We start from the raw sequence: 14551 nt of genomic DNA, 5'->3' as shown, positions 1-14551 counted from the left end.
CAAAATTATTGTGTCTGTTTTGCCTATTTTTACTTTCATGTGAATTTCATGGATGACATTTCCAATTCTACCTTAAAAAATCTGTTGGCAGTTGCAATTATATTAAATTTATATTAACTTGAAGGAAACTATTATTTTAGTGTTACTGATATTGTCCAACCCATGTACAGGTGCTGGTTTCTCTATTTATGTACAATTAACCCACAGGTTCCACATCAGTAGATACAAACTGATCAAAAATACTTGGGTAAAATAATTCCAGAAAATTCCAAATGCAAAACTTGAATTTGCTGTGTACTGGCAACTATTTACATAGCATTTTACACTATATTAGGTATTCTAAGTAATCTAGAGATTATTTAAAGTGTATGGAAGAATGCATACAAGTTATATGAAAATGCTATCCCATTTGATATAAAGAAATTGAGTATTAGTGGATTTTGGTATCCATGCCAGTCCTGTAGTCAATTCTCTATAGTGCCAAGTAATGACTATATGTCTTTTATGTCCCCTACTATTACTGTGTAATTTTATCCCCATAGGCTTGAACATTTTTAGTCACAATTATTCCTGAGAAACATTGATTTTATTGCTGTTCTAAACTGAAGCTTTATCCCTTATATTTTCCAGTTAGCTTTGTCTCTGGCACATAAGATTTCAGTATATTCAATTTGTGTCTTAAAACCAAAATTCTAAAAGCTAGTTGAAGAACATCAACTCTCTAATAAATTCAGAGTGTGAAGATTACTTTGAATATTATATGAAAATAATATTGTCTGTAAATACATTTGTATCTCTTTTCCAATTTTTTTTCTCTTCACATATGTATTTTATATTTTGAATCTAATAATTTCTGTATGTAATAGTTCACTTTCGTGTTTATTTTATTGTGGTTGCTGATACACTGGACTTATTTCTTACTTTGCTTTGTGCTTCCTCTATTCCCATTACCTTTTCTTCTTTCAGATAGGTCAATTTTTCAGTATCATTCTTTACTCCATCTGTGGTAGGTAGACTTTAACATGACTCCCAGTGATCTTTTGTATTCATGCCTTTATGTAATCACTTCTCCTTGATTATTTACTAATGAACAGAGTACAGCAGAAGTAATGTATGCCACTTCCAAGTATAGGTTATCTTAAAGTCTATGGCCTGTGTTTGGAAGTGCTCTCTTATTTATTTATTTATTTTTTGTAGCAGGGGGGCAGGGGGGGGATGCTCACTTTGGGGATGTAGCTGCCATGTCACGAGGCAGCCCTGTGGAGAGAATCAGGGGAATACACTTGAAAGCAGATCTAAGGCCAGTTAAAAGACATGAACTTAGAAGCAGGGAAGAATCATCAAAGATGGGAACAAAGGAGTGGAGACTACTGGCACAAAACTAGGTGAAATAATAATGATCTTTGTGCACATGGACAGGGTAGGAAGGAAAATGATGACAGAATATTTCAGATAGATATGGAAACTATAAAACTCTTTGAAGAGAATGGGAGGTACTAGGTGAACAAGAATAATAAAGGCAATTCAACATGAAAGAAGGTTTAAAGATGGCAAAGCAGATAAGATATAGAGAGGTAACATAAAGAAGTTTGAGCCTTCAACCAAGAGAAAGTACCTGGTTGCAGAGACAAAGAGGAAAGTTATGTGTTATGAAATGCAATACTGGGCATTGTAGATCAAAACTGACATAGTCAAAATAGTTAAAGAGCTAAATAGCTCTTTAAAACGAAGCCTTTATGCAAAGGCAGAAGACCAACTGGGATGTCTGCTCAAGTTCTGAGTTTTAGGGTAACTGAAAAAAAGCAACAAAATGCTTTGCTTATTGTTTTTCTTACTTTTTTAAAACCTAATCACTTCCACAGATTGTGAAGTAATTTAAGAAGTCTGCTTGTTCTTAATAATTACATTCTTAATTTGCTTTTTAAAAAAGATTCCATATAAAATTAGGAAATATTAAAAGTGTGTGTGTGTGTTTGTATAAATAAATAGTTTGAAGATTCATTCTTTTGTAAAGGAATTATAATAAACCAAATAATTACTTCTTGAAATATAACACTGTGCAATCTAATGAGATGGTTCATTACTGCTAAAGTCAGCTTATCAAACAATGGTGATGACATAAAAAAACCAGTTAATTTCTAAATTAGAATCTTGCATAAACCATTTTAAACCAATCAATTATGTTAACTAAAACTTTCAATTACCATTTAAATCATAAGTTTTCATAAACAAATGCAATGTTTTGCTTTTGTGGTAGTTATTTTTTAGTTTATCTCATCTACTGTTTCTCTATAAAGTTTGAATTCAGTCAGTAGGTTTTTTGGTTTGTATTTTTTCAAATAATAGCACAATTTCTTATAGCATAACTCCTTCCTGACACTGAAAAAAAAATCATTATTTTTCAAAATAAAAAAATAACATTTACTTTATAAATTTCATAAGTATCTTTCATTTTGATTAACCATCTCTTGGATATGTGGGTATGTGTGTGTTTGAACCTTCAGCATTATTTCCATTGCCCAAGGTCATGCTGTATAATCTAAAAAGAGACTAATACCTGTCATATTAACAATGATGGTCTTTAGCTTAGTAGCAGAATAAACAATACAATGTTGTGAAAATCACCTGACAACTCTCTTGTAACAAAAGCAATTGTGTTGACTATGAACAGCCTGGAATGGAACATTCCTGACAAAAAACTGATGTTTGGCATATATCTGGAAAGGTCAAATGACCTTCTGGATAGTATAATAAGATGATATCAGTAATTTCTTAATACAGAATAAAATCCTAACAGTAGTAATAGCTTTGCAATTTTTGCAATTTCCCTGGATATGTGTAACATGAAAGTATTAGTCACTCAGTTGTGTCTGACTCTTTGCAACCCATGGACTAAAGCCCACCAGGCTCCTCTGTCCTTGGAATTCTCCAGGCAAAAATACTGGAGTGGGTGCTATTCCTTTCTCCAGGAGATCTTCCTGACCCAGGGATCAAATCTGGGTCTCCTGCATTTCAGACAGATTTTTTACCATCTGAGCCACCAGGGAAGCAATCAGGAAAAATCACCAGGGAAAGGAAGCCACCAGGGAATATCAGAGTGTGTGTGTGCTAAGTCGCTTCAGTCCTGTCCAACTCTTGGTGACGCCATGGACGATAGCCCACCAGACTCCTCTGTTCCCAGGATTCTCCAGGCAAGAATACTGAAGTGGGTTGCCATGCCCTCCTCCAGGGGATATTCTCAACCTAGGTATCAAACTTGAGTCTCTTCTGTATCCTGTATTCAGTTCAGTTCAGTTCAGATCAGAAGTGTCCAACTCTTTGTGGCCCCATGAACAGTAGCACGCCAGGCTTCCTGTCCATCACCAACTCCCAGAGCCTACTCAAACTCATGTCCATCACGTTGGTGATGCCATCTAACCATGTCATCCTCTGTTGTCCCCTTCTCCTCCTGCCTTAAATCTTTGCCAGTATCAGGGTCTTTTCCAATGAGTTGGTTCTTCACATCAGGTGGCCAAAGTATTGGAGCTTCAGCTTCAACATCAGTCCTTCCAATGAATATTCAGGAGTGATTTCCTTTAGGGTGGACTGGTTGGATCTCCTTGCAATCCAAGGGACTCTCAAGAGTCTTCTCAAACACTATAGTTCAAAAGCATAAATTCTTGGGCACTCTGTTGTCTTTATAGTCCATCTCTCAAATCCATACATGACTGCTGGGAAAACCATAGCTTTGACTAGATGGATCTTTGTTGGCAAAGTAATGTCTCCGCTTTTTAGTGTGCTGTCTAGGTTGGTCATAGCTTTTCTTCCAAGGAGCAAGCATCTTTTAGTTTCATAACTGCAATCACCATCTGCAGTGATTTTGGAGCCCCCAAAAATAAAGTCTCTCACTATTTACACTGTTTCCCCATCTATTTTCCATGAAGTGATGGGACCGGATGCCATGACTTAGTTTTCTGAATGCTGAGTTTTAAGCCAAGTTTTTCACTCTCTTCTTTCACTTTCATCAAGAGGCTTTTTAGTTCTTCTTTGCTTTCTGCCATAAGAGTGGTGTCATCTGCATATCTGAAGTCATTGATATTTCTCCCTGCAATCTTGATTCCAGCTTGTGCTTCATCCAGCGTGGCATTTTGCATGATATACTCCGCATATAATTTAAATAAGCAGGGTGACAATGTACAGCCTTGACATACTCCTTTCCTGATTTGGAACCAGTCTGTTGTTCCATGTCCAGTTCTAACAGCATACAAATTTCTCAGGAGACAGGTCAGGTGGACTGGTATTCCCATCTCTTGAAGAATTTTCCACAGTTTGTTGTGATCCACACAGTTCAAGGCTTTGGCATAGTCAATAAAGCATAAGTAGATGTTTTTCTGGAACTCTCTTGCTTTTCTGATGACCCAACAGATGTTGGCAATTTGATTTCTGGTTCCTCTGCCTTTTCTAAATCCAGCTTGAACATCTAGAAGTTCAAGTTTCATGTACTGTTGAAGCCTGGCTTCAAGAATTTTGAGCATTATTTTGCTAGCGTGTGACATAAATGCAATTGTGCAGTGGTTTGAATTTACTTTGCCCTTGCCTTTCATTGGGATTGGAATGAAAACTGAACTTTTCCTGTGGCCACTGCTGAGTTTTGCAAATTTGCTGGCATATTGAGTGCAACACTTTCACAGCATCATGTTTTAGGATTTGAAATAGCTCAACTGGAATTCCATCACATCCACTAGCTTTGTTCATAGTGATGCTTCCTAAGGCCCACTTGACATCGCATTCCAGAATGTCTTGCTCTAGGTGAGTGATCACACTGTTGCGGTTATCTGGGTCATGAAGATATTTTTTCTATAGTTTTTCTGTATATTCTTGTCACCTCTTCTTAATATCTTCTGCTTCTGTTAGGTCCATGCCATTTCTGTCCTTTATTGAGCCCATCTTTGCATGAAATATTCCCTTGGTATCTCTAATTTTCTTGAAGAGATCTCTAGTCTTTCCCATTCTATTGTTTTCCTCTATTTCTTTGCATTGATCACTGAGGAAGTCTTCCTTATCTCTCCTTGCTATTCTTTGGAACTCTGCATTCAAATGGGCATAAATTTCCTTTTATCCTTTTTCCTTTAGCTTCTCTTCTTTTCTCAGCTATTTGTAAGGCACTGGCAGGCGGATTCTTTACCACTAGCACGACCTGGGTGATATGTGTAACATGGTAGGTAGATTATTGATATGCAATGCTTTCAACCTCAAAGTATTTCTTTCCTTGTAACTTATTCACTTTATAATCCTTATTTCAGGGCCCAGTATCATGTGTGGAAATAAGGAGTAACAGATAAACTACTCCTTTAGGGGGATAACATTTAGTAAAACTGGTTTTGAATATAATAGGTCCATGAGCACAAGAATTTGTGTTTATTATATTTACTGATGTGTCCCAAAAATCTAAAATAATGACTGGCACAGATAGATGCTTCAGAGGTATTTGCTGGATGAACTGTTGAATGGAAGACAGTTGACTAGTTGCTGGTGCTAAGTTGTTATCTCAGATCTACAAACATCACTGAAAGGCAGTACTACTGAATGTGTTTAAGTGGTATCTCAAAAAGGCATTAAAACTCTAAAACTCCATCTAGTAACACTAACATGACAGTGCAGCCTATGAGTGTATAACACTATGAAAATTTGTCATGTTTATGTTTTGAGTGTGAAACTGCTTTGTCATTTTTAACAGGGAAATGGTGTCCTTTGATATCCCAAAGACTATGTCCAGCACCACAGTTTACCTTATTGGTAAGAATTCTTCATGGTCCACCTCCATCAGTACTGCTTGGATTGATAGGGAATATTTTTAAATGTGTATTTACAATCACTTAGCCAAAGGCAAGCACAGAAAATGTAATAATTTACTGTGAAATGTGACCTAGATGATTTGTGCTTAAATACATAAAATGAAGATATTGACTTACATGGAGTTCTGTAGCCTATAAAAAAAATCCTGATTTAACCATTTCAGAGATAATGCAGTTTCAGAGGTGTTAATTTACATATCTAAATTAAAATGTAAAATTTTGCATTACTAAATTAAAATGTAAAAATTTTTAAATACAGAAGGAACTCATGAATACTTGGCATTTACCATGTGTATGGCATTCTGTTCTTAATGATATCTATCATTTATCTGTGTTTAGAGAGAGAAGAGACAGAGATAGACAGAAACACAGAGACAGAGAGAAACCCTACGAAAGTGTGTTTTCCAGAGGTTGAAACACTTTTCTTCTGGTCACTAGCTAATCTACTGAAGAAAAGTATTCAGAGATGAAATGAAAATCATACCTGTTCACCTAAAAGCAATTCTTTGGTGACACACATAGAGTGACTATAGAGTCACATGCATTTCTCAATGTTTATTTTTCTCAATCAAAGGTCCAAATATTTAAGGAAGAATAAACATTACTTTGAGTTCTTTTTCTAAGATACTTCTAATTAAAATCTTAATGAAACTTTAAAGTAGCCATCAATTTGACTACAGACTGCAATGAAATTCAATTACGACAAAGAGAATATTGAGGAAAGACAATGAACAGCAATGGGAAGAAGAGGAAAATTCAGTAAGTCCCAGATATGAGTAATCCCACACCATAATCAGCATGGAACGGCACTGCATAGAAAATGTGTTATAACTATTGGAAGTGGGGTTGGTGCTGGATTCTCTCCTCATAGAACCCGGACCTCATTTCCTCTGACTCTAATACTCCTTTCAAAGTCAAAAGAAGGTGATTCCTAGAGGCTTAGTCTTTTCAACAATTATCCATAAGTAGTAGACACAGACCTCTGGCACTGTTCTTGCCTGGAGAATCCCATGGACAGAGGAGCCTGGAAGGCTACAGTCCATGGGGTCACAAAGAGTTGGCCACACACACGGTGGGCATAGACCTCTGGCAGAATCTGCTTTAACTTTTCTGAGATCTGTATTTAGTCACAGAGGACTACATGTCATCCTATTAAGAGTTTGATATTTAGACTTACTTTTCATTATGCTTGAAAATGAGAATTTCATTGTGATGACACTGAATAAATATATATTAATAATTAAATTAAATGTTAATGAAGTGAAATGAAAGTCAATCAGTTGTGTCCAACTCTTTGTGACCCCATAAACTATACAGTCCATGGAATCCTCCAGGCCAGAATATTGGAGTGGGTAGCCTTTTCCTTCTCCAGGGGATCTTCCCAACCCAGGGATCGAACCCAGGTCTCCCACATTGCAGGTGGATTCTTTACCAGCTGAGCTACAAGGGAAGCCCTAAACGTTAATAAATACAAGTTATTTAAGAATAAATATTTCCCAAAAAAAACAGACTTCATGCAAGAATATTTAAGATATTACTGAGTTGCCCTTAGTGCAACTATGGAAAAGGCACAGTAACCTTGATGAACATTGTTTAGTGACAATGATTGCAAGTTATTAGCTTCATCAGTTCTGCAGAAAAGGACACATTATTAAGTAGCAGGGCCAGTGGATTAAGGACCCACTTTCCTGAGGCTCTGCCATAAGATCCTACGACACAGCAATATCACTCATAAGAATATATCTTAAGGAAATATTGATGAGCAAGCAAATGTGTATGGAAAAACATTCCAATGTTGTTTGTAGTTTTGTTTTTTTTCCAAAGATAAAATTTATTTATTTATTTATTTTTTATAAATTTATTTATTTTAGTTGGGGGCTAATTACTTTACAATATTGTAATAGTTTTTGCCATACATTGACATGAATCAGCCATGGGTTTACATGTGTTCCCCTTCCTGGACCCCCCACCCACCTCCCTCCCCATCCCATCCCTCTGGGTCATCCCATTGCCCCGGCCCTGAGCCCTTGTCTCATGCATCGAACATGGAATGGTGTTCTGTTTCACATACGATAATATACATGTTTCAATGCTATTTTCCCAGAACGTCCCACCCTCTGTTTGTAGTTTTTTAAAAAAAGGAAACTAAATAAATTTCCTCTAAACAAATGTGATAAAATAAGTGATTGGACACCCACATTATGGATGCAGCTGCAAAAATGAGCTTTTCAAAAATTGTTAATGACATGGGAAAACACACATAACATTAAGTGAAAAGTCCATTATTCAAAATTCAGTATAGGGTATAACATTAACGTAAAAATATATTTGTATACATAATAAAATGTAAAGTGCATATAATAAAAACTAAAATTTTCTTTGAAAATGTGATTTTTTTTTAAGAGGAAATCCACTTGAGTGAGCATTTTAGTTTCATGAATGCTAAAGAAGTTCCCAGTCATTATCTTAGAGAAAGTGTGAAGAAAATATTTACCTTGCTGAATGGTAATATTTACGCTGAGAATATATTGTAAACTATATACATTTTGTTTTTAGCAATTTTGTCTCTAAAAGCTTTTTTTTTTTTTGCCTCCTTGGTAGAAGTATCCTTTGCAGTTTTAAGATTTACAACACTCAGTGCCTGGGTATGCTGCTTGTTCTCCTAGAGTTAAATGTGTGAATACGTGTTGTGTGTGGGCATGTGGGCATATATGCACATGTTGTTGTTCAGTTGCTAAGACGTGTCCAACTCTTCATGACCGCATAGACTGCAGCACATCAGGTTTCTCTGTCCTTCACTGTCTTTTGGAGTTTGTTCAAATTCATGCCCATTGAGTTGGTGATGCTATCTAACTCTTTCATCCTCTGCCACCCCCTTCTATATCTTTCTTTACACAGTTGCTCATAGAAAATCTGGAACTGAGATTTTTGAAAGTAGAGAAAGGACACAAAGAGGGATAGGTATAACTATGCCATGTAGAAGACAAAACTAACTTAAAAAAATCACACTAGGTACCAGGCTTTATGTGTATTCAGCTTTTATCTAAGACTAGACATCTCAATATTTAGTAGTATTGGCATGTTTTGATTGTTCAGTCTGATCAGAGCACTGAGATCCACCTTTGTGTACAAGAGGAGTTCCTGTAAAAAAAGTTTTTTTGTTTTTTTAATTTACATTCTAGATCATCTTGGAATACGGCAAATCTTAGAAATTAGAATTTTGAAGATAAATCCGAGGCAGTGAGAAAGTAACTTCATCTGCTTTCTGAGAGATTTTCTGGGCTTTGGACAGACACGCTTGGAGACAATTTTACTAAAAGAGAGAGATTTGCACTCTGGCATGGAGTGGTTGACAGGAGACAGGCAGAGACGCATCTGACTAGAGTTTCCTTAGTCTTAAGTCTGACCCCAAGAGAAACCAAATCTAATGGAACTTGATATTTTATTCTCCTGGCATGTATTCCTGAACTTACATAGAGGGTTTTTTTTTTTTTTAATGTATAATGTCACTTCCATGCCACAGGGAATTAAAGAGAGGGTCTGACCACCTCTTGAGCTGGAGAGGCATAGAATAAATACACTCTGCTCTCTCAACACCAGTGATGGAAGCAGGAGAGGCAGATAAAGAGATGGGATTTTAGGCAGTTGTTCAGGTTTCTAATCTAACAGGGCACTTAAAATATCACATAAAATGTACAGAGAGAGAACATTTAATTAATCAAAACTCTTTTCAGGTAGAAAGGAATATTGTGATGAGTCACTAGTACTGAGTTCGAAGAACACTCTGATTCTGGAAAAGATTGAGAGCTAAAAGAGAAGGGGGCAGCAAAAGATGAGATGGTTAGATAGCATCACCAACTCAAAGGACATGAATCTGAGTAAACTCCAGATAGTGAAGGACAGGGGAGCCTGGCATGCTGCAGCCCCTAGGGTCACAAAGAGTTGGACACAACATAGTAGCTGAACAACAACAGCAAAAGTGTTGAGTTTAAAATCCACAAGAATCTTGTGTAACAATGCAATGCTAAGTAAGCTCCCTTTTAAAGATGATGCTCAGGGTAACTTCATAGATTTATATTACAGAATAGGGTGTGCAATTCTAGGGCCCAAACTAAAACATCTGAAACAATATGTACAATCACCTTCCTCAGCAGTGCTCAGCCTCTTCTCTGCATAATGAAATATACTTAGAAATGATCACCTGGCACCAAATTACTAGCCTGGTCAGAGGATCCAACCCCAGACTGCTCCAGACAGCTACATGCAGAGTTTAGCTCTGAAAAGTTATGTTGGGTCCTGAGCATGGCTGGGTTCAGCACAATGTCCATCCCCAAAGTTCAGAGTGTGTACTCGAGGGGGGTGTGAAGAAGAGACTGAGGCTGAAGAAATATAATAGTCACCCTCAGTATCCACAAGAGGGGGGGGGTTTAGGGCCCTCTAAGGATACCAAAATTTTCAAATGCTCAAGTCCTTTTATATAAAATGTGATAGTATTTGCCTATAACCTATGCACATTCTCCTATATACTCTCAACCATCTCTAGATTACTTATATAATACCTAATACAATGTGAATGGTATGTAAAGAGTTGCAACAAGCATAAAATTCAAGTTTCGCTTTTTTGAACTTCCTGGAAATTTTTTCCCTCAGTTAACTGAATCCACAAATGTGGAGCCTACAGATACAGAGCGCTAACTGTATAATTCATGATTGTATACCTGAGCACAGGACAGACTTGAGGAAAAGTTGTGGGGTATTTGAAGAAAGATGAGAGGGCTTAAACCAATGTAATTCCTGGTATTGAAAATTTACTGACTTTCTTCCCAAATGAACTCCCCAAGGGAAAAGATTTGGGTGGGTTGTTTGTTGTTAAGTCCCTAGTGACTGAGACAGTGCTTTATACATACTAAGCACTGATTATTATTTATTGAATACATGAAAAGTGACTTCATTTTACACTCATATTAGAAAAAGCTTAGGCATTTGGGCTATATAAGTGAATAAAAACATACTTACATACATATGTGCAAATGTACTACACATATCCTTACAGTAATACAAGTTAACTTGTTAAAATATCAAAAATGTTTATCTTGGTTCAAGTTACTACAAGTCATGATTTTGTTTCCTTCTTATATTTTTCTATATTTCTCAATTTCCTACTTAATTAAAATTAAGCAAAGAATGCTACTTAAAGAAATACAACTCAAAATCCAGAAAAATACATCCTAGCAACATAAACAAAAATATTTAGAAGATAGCAGATTATAATGAAAAGTTTTATGCTTAAAATCACACAATATTTCAAACCCTGGTCTGGGTTTCATAAACATAGGTCTTTCACATGTATGACTATGAAGCTCTATATCAGAAAGGAGCTTTGCTAAAAGCAGAGATTCAAAATTTGATGGGGGAAATAATATCCATTTATATCCCCTACCTTACGGAGTGGAAGTTCAAAGCAAATAAAGGCCAAAGTACCCTAACTGAAATTTAAGCCCCTGTATGCATTTTCCCCCAGACAGTAATTGGATGGGCCTCAAGAATTTATGCCTTTGTTTTTATTATGTTCCAAAATAACCAGCCAGGCCACTAATAGATGTATTCCTTTTTTGCCTTGCTATACTTACAGCAAGGCATAATTTTATAATTTCTGCTTGAGTAAGTTTCATATTCCTGCATAGAAAGTGTATATTTTTGCTCTGATACTTCATCTATTGACATAAAATTGTCTTAACTTTCTTTCTTCATAAATTCTCTTCCCATGTACTGATCAAAAGACCTCCCACAGGGAAGAAAAAAGAGATCTATGCAGATCGGCCATTTTAATGAAAAGACCTTTTATTCCCTAGTCTGATTCTGCTTTGATATCTTTCACAAATGAGTTAAAGGGCAATAAAATGTCAAAAGAAAGGAGAACAAATACCTTCCAGGATTAATGGCTCTTTCACCTCCCTCCAGGAATGCATCTTTTTTAGGAAAGCAGGATGAGTACATTCGCTAAGGAGTTCAGTGTAACTGAGCAAACATCAGGGTTGCTTTCGTGGGTCCTCATTACAAATTAGTAATTAAATTACTGGAAAAAGCATTCATCCCAACAATTTCAATGGCTCAAGATTTCCCAAATTCTTTTTTTTTTTTTTAATTTTTAAAATTTATTTATTTATTTTGATTGAGACTAATTATTTTACAATATTGTGGTGATTTTTGCCATACATCAACATATATCAGCCTCGAGTGTATTTGTGTCCCCTCTTTCTGAAACCCCCTCCCCACCCCATCCCTCTGGGTTGTCCCAGAGCACCAGCTTGAGTGCCCTGCTTCATTAGATTCCAAATTCTTTACCTGGAAAAACTTGACAGAGATATTCCTAAGATTACTACTCTAAGTGACTTCTGAAAGTTTTGCCCAAGAATGTTTGATAATATTGCATTTGTGCGTGCTCAGTCGTGTCAAACTCTTTGTGACCCTATAGACTGTAGCCATGCTAGGTTTCTCTGTTCATTGGATTTTGCCAGAATACTGGAATGGGTTGCCATTTCCTCCTCCAGAGGATCTTCCAGACCCAGGGATCTAACCAACATTTCCAGCATCTCCTGCCTTGGCTCATTCTTTACCAATGAGCCACCTGGGAAGCCCTTCCTGTAATAATGCAGCAAACCTAATTTACAACATCTCTCTAATTAATCAAAGGTGAAAGGGGACAGATAAATCTCCTAACCCTAAATCTTTCCTGTATAGATCCATTTTTGTGTGTGTCTATTCATAGATGCTTCCCTGGTGGCTCAGACAGTAAAGAATCTGCCTGCAATGCAGGAGACCCTGGTTTGATACCTGGGTCAGGAAGATTTCTAGAAAAGGGAATGGCAACCCACTCCAGTATTCTTGCCTGGAGAATTCCTTGGACAGAGGAGCCTGGTGAGCTACAGTTCATGGAAGTCACAAATAGTCAGACGTGAGTGAGCAACTAACACTTTCATTCATAGATAAGTTTTATATTCTAGTATTGAGTACCTTCCAGTGGGAAAAATAGAAATAAAAGTAAGCAAGTGACAGATAAGGCAGACTGGACTTGGGGCTCAGGAGGACATGACCTGGATGGCATGGCTGGAGTGGAGAAGAGCAGTGGGGATGTGGTTGACCAGTTAATCTGCTCTAGGGTGATGACCGTAATGGTGAAATGCAGAATGGTCAACGGTAGACATGTCCTGGAGGAAAGCATTAGGAGTGGCATCATTTGCAGAATGAATAACTTATTTTTTTGAATATCCTACTTTAAAATATGCTTAAATATCATATATTAAATTCACCTGTGAGTCTAGGTTTAATCAGTGCATTTCCATAGCAACTCTGTAAGAGGACTTTCAGGAAAGATCTGACAGGACAGCAGCAACATAAAGGAGTAATTTAGGATATTTTATAGGTTTGTATATGCCTCTGGGGATTTCCTCAGTGGTTCAGCGGTAAAGAATCCACTTGCAATGCAGGAGGCTCAGGTTCGATCCTTGGGTTGGGAAGATTCCCTGGAGGGGTCATGGCAACCCACTCCAGTATTCTTACGTAGAAATCCCATGGACAGAGGAGCCCAGCGGGCTACAGTCCATGGGGTCACAAAGAGTCAGACACAACTGAAGCAACTGAACACAAACACACACATACGCACACCTCCAGCCTCACAAAAGTTCCAAAGCCAACGTAATGTGTGTCTTTCTTCAGTCTACAAAAAGGAGATTGCAGAGTCAAGCAGATGTTTTCCAAATCAGGTCTGTATCATAGAGATATCCAGGTGTCCCTAGAGCAGCTTTTTGTAATGTTTGTAGTAGGAATGTCCAATATGCCCATAAAAGACTGAGCTCCTGGTTCCTACTCCAACAGATGGGAATTCTTGAGTTTCAATGTGGGGTCTTGGAAATTTCCCTGGGGCGATTCTGATGCTGATAGTCTAAGAATCATACCTTGAGAAAAACTACTCTCAACACTTCTTCTCCTCAGTAGTATGGCCTGGACTTTGCCTAAGACTTGACCTTATAAGTGATATGCTTAGTCACTCAGTCATGTCTGACTCTTTGCGACCCCATGGACTGTAGCCTGCTCTTTTGTCCATAAGATTCTCCAGGCAAGAATACTGGAGTGGGTTGCCATGCTCTCCTTCAGGGAATCTTCCCAACCAAGGAATCAAACCAAGGTGTTCTGCATTGCAGGCAGATTCTTTACCATCTGAGCCACCAGGGAAGCCCAAGAATACTGGAGTGGGTAGCCTATCCCTTCTCCATCAGAACTTCTCGACTGAGGAATTGAACTAGGGTCTCCTGCATTGCAGGCAGATTCTTTACCAGCAGAGCTACCACAGAAGCCCCAACATCATTTAAGTGGTTTAGCCTAAAATTGACATTGTCTACACAGCACACTTAGTCTTGCCCTGTCCCCAAGCACTGTTAATGCACCTTTGCATGTGTTGGAAAATCTTTCTCACATGTAGGTAGGGGTCTACAGAAAGCCTCCTTTCCTCCTGCAGATTACTCTGAACTAGGGTCTATAGTTTGGCTAGTAGAGAATGGACTGGATTTCAGCTGCACTGACCCTCTGAATTGGGTTGGACTTACTGACAGATGAGCCCAATTGCAGACTGCATTTCTACTATTATCCTGGAGCACATGAATTAAAATCAAAATGTGCATCAGAATCAGAAGTGTCAAGTTACTTTACAATTAAGACGG

The 14551-nt window shown here is 37.5% G+C and overlaps 1 long non-coding RNA gene across 1 annotated transcript in view; it reads left to right on the top strand.

Annotated features, from left to right (window-relative positions):
• LOC145542909 (uncharacterized) overlaps nucleotides 1-14551 on the top strand; it is a 32197-nt gene that overhangs the window by 13561 nt on the left and 4085 nt on the right. The window lies entirely within an intron of this gene.

This window comes from Giraffa tippelskirchi, chromosome 3 (genome assembly GCF_054371585.1).
Source record: "Giraffa tippelskirchi isolate mGirTip1 chromosome 3, T2T-mGirTip1v1.2.pri, whole genome shotgun sequence".
Classification (NCBI taxonomy): Eukaryota; Metazoa; Chordata; class Mammalia; order Artiodactyla; family Giraffidae; genus Giraffa; species Giraffa tippelskirchi.
The sequence above is the reverse complement of the archived record's forward strand: the minus strand, read 5'-3'. Positions and strand labels throughout refer to the sequence as shown.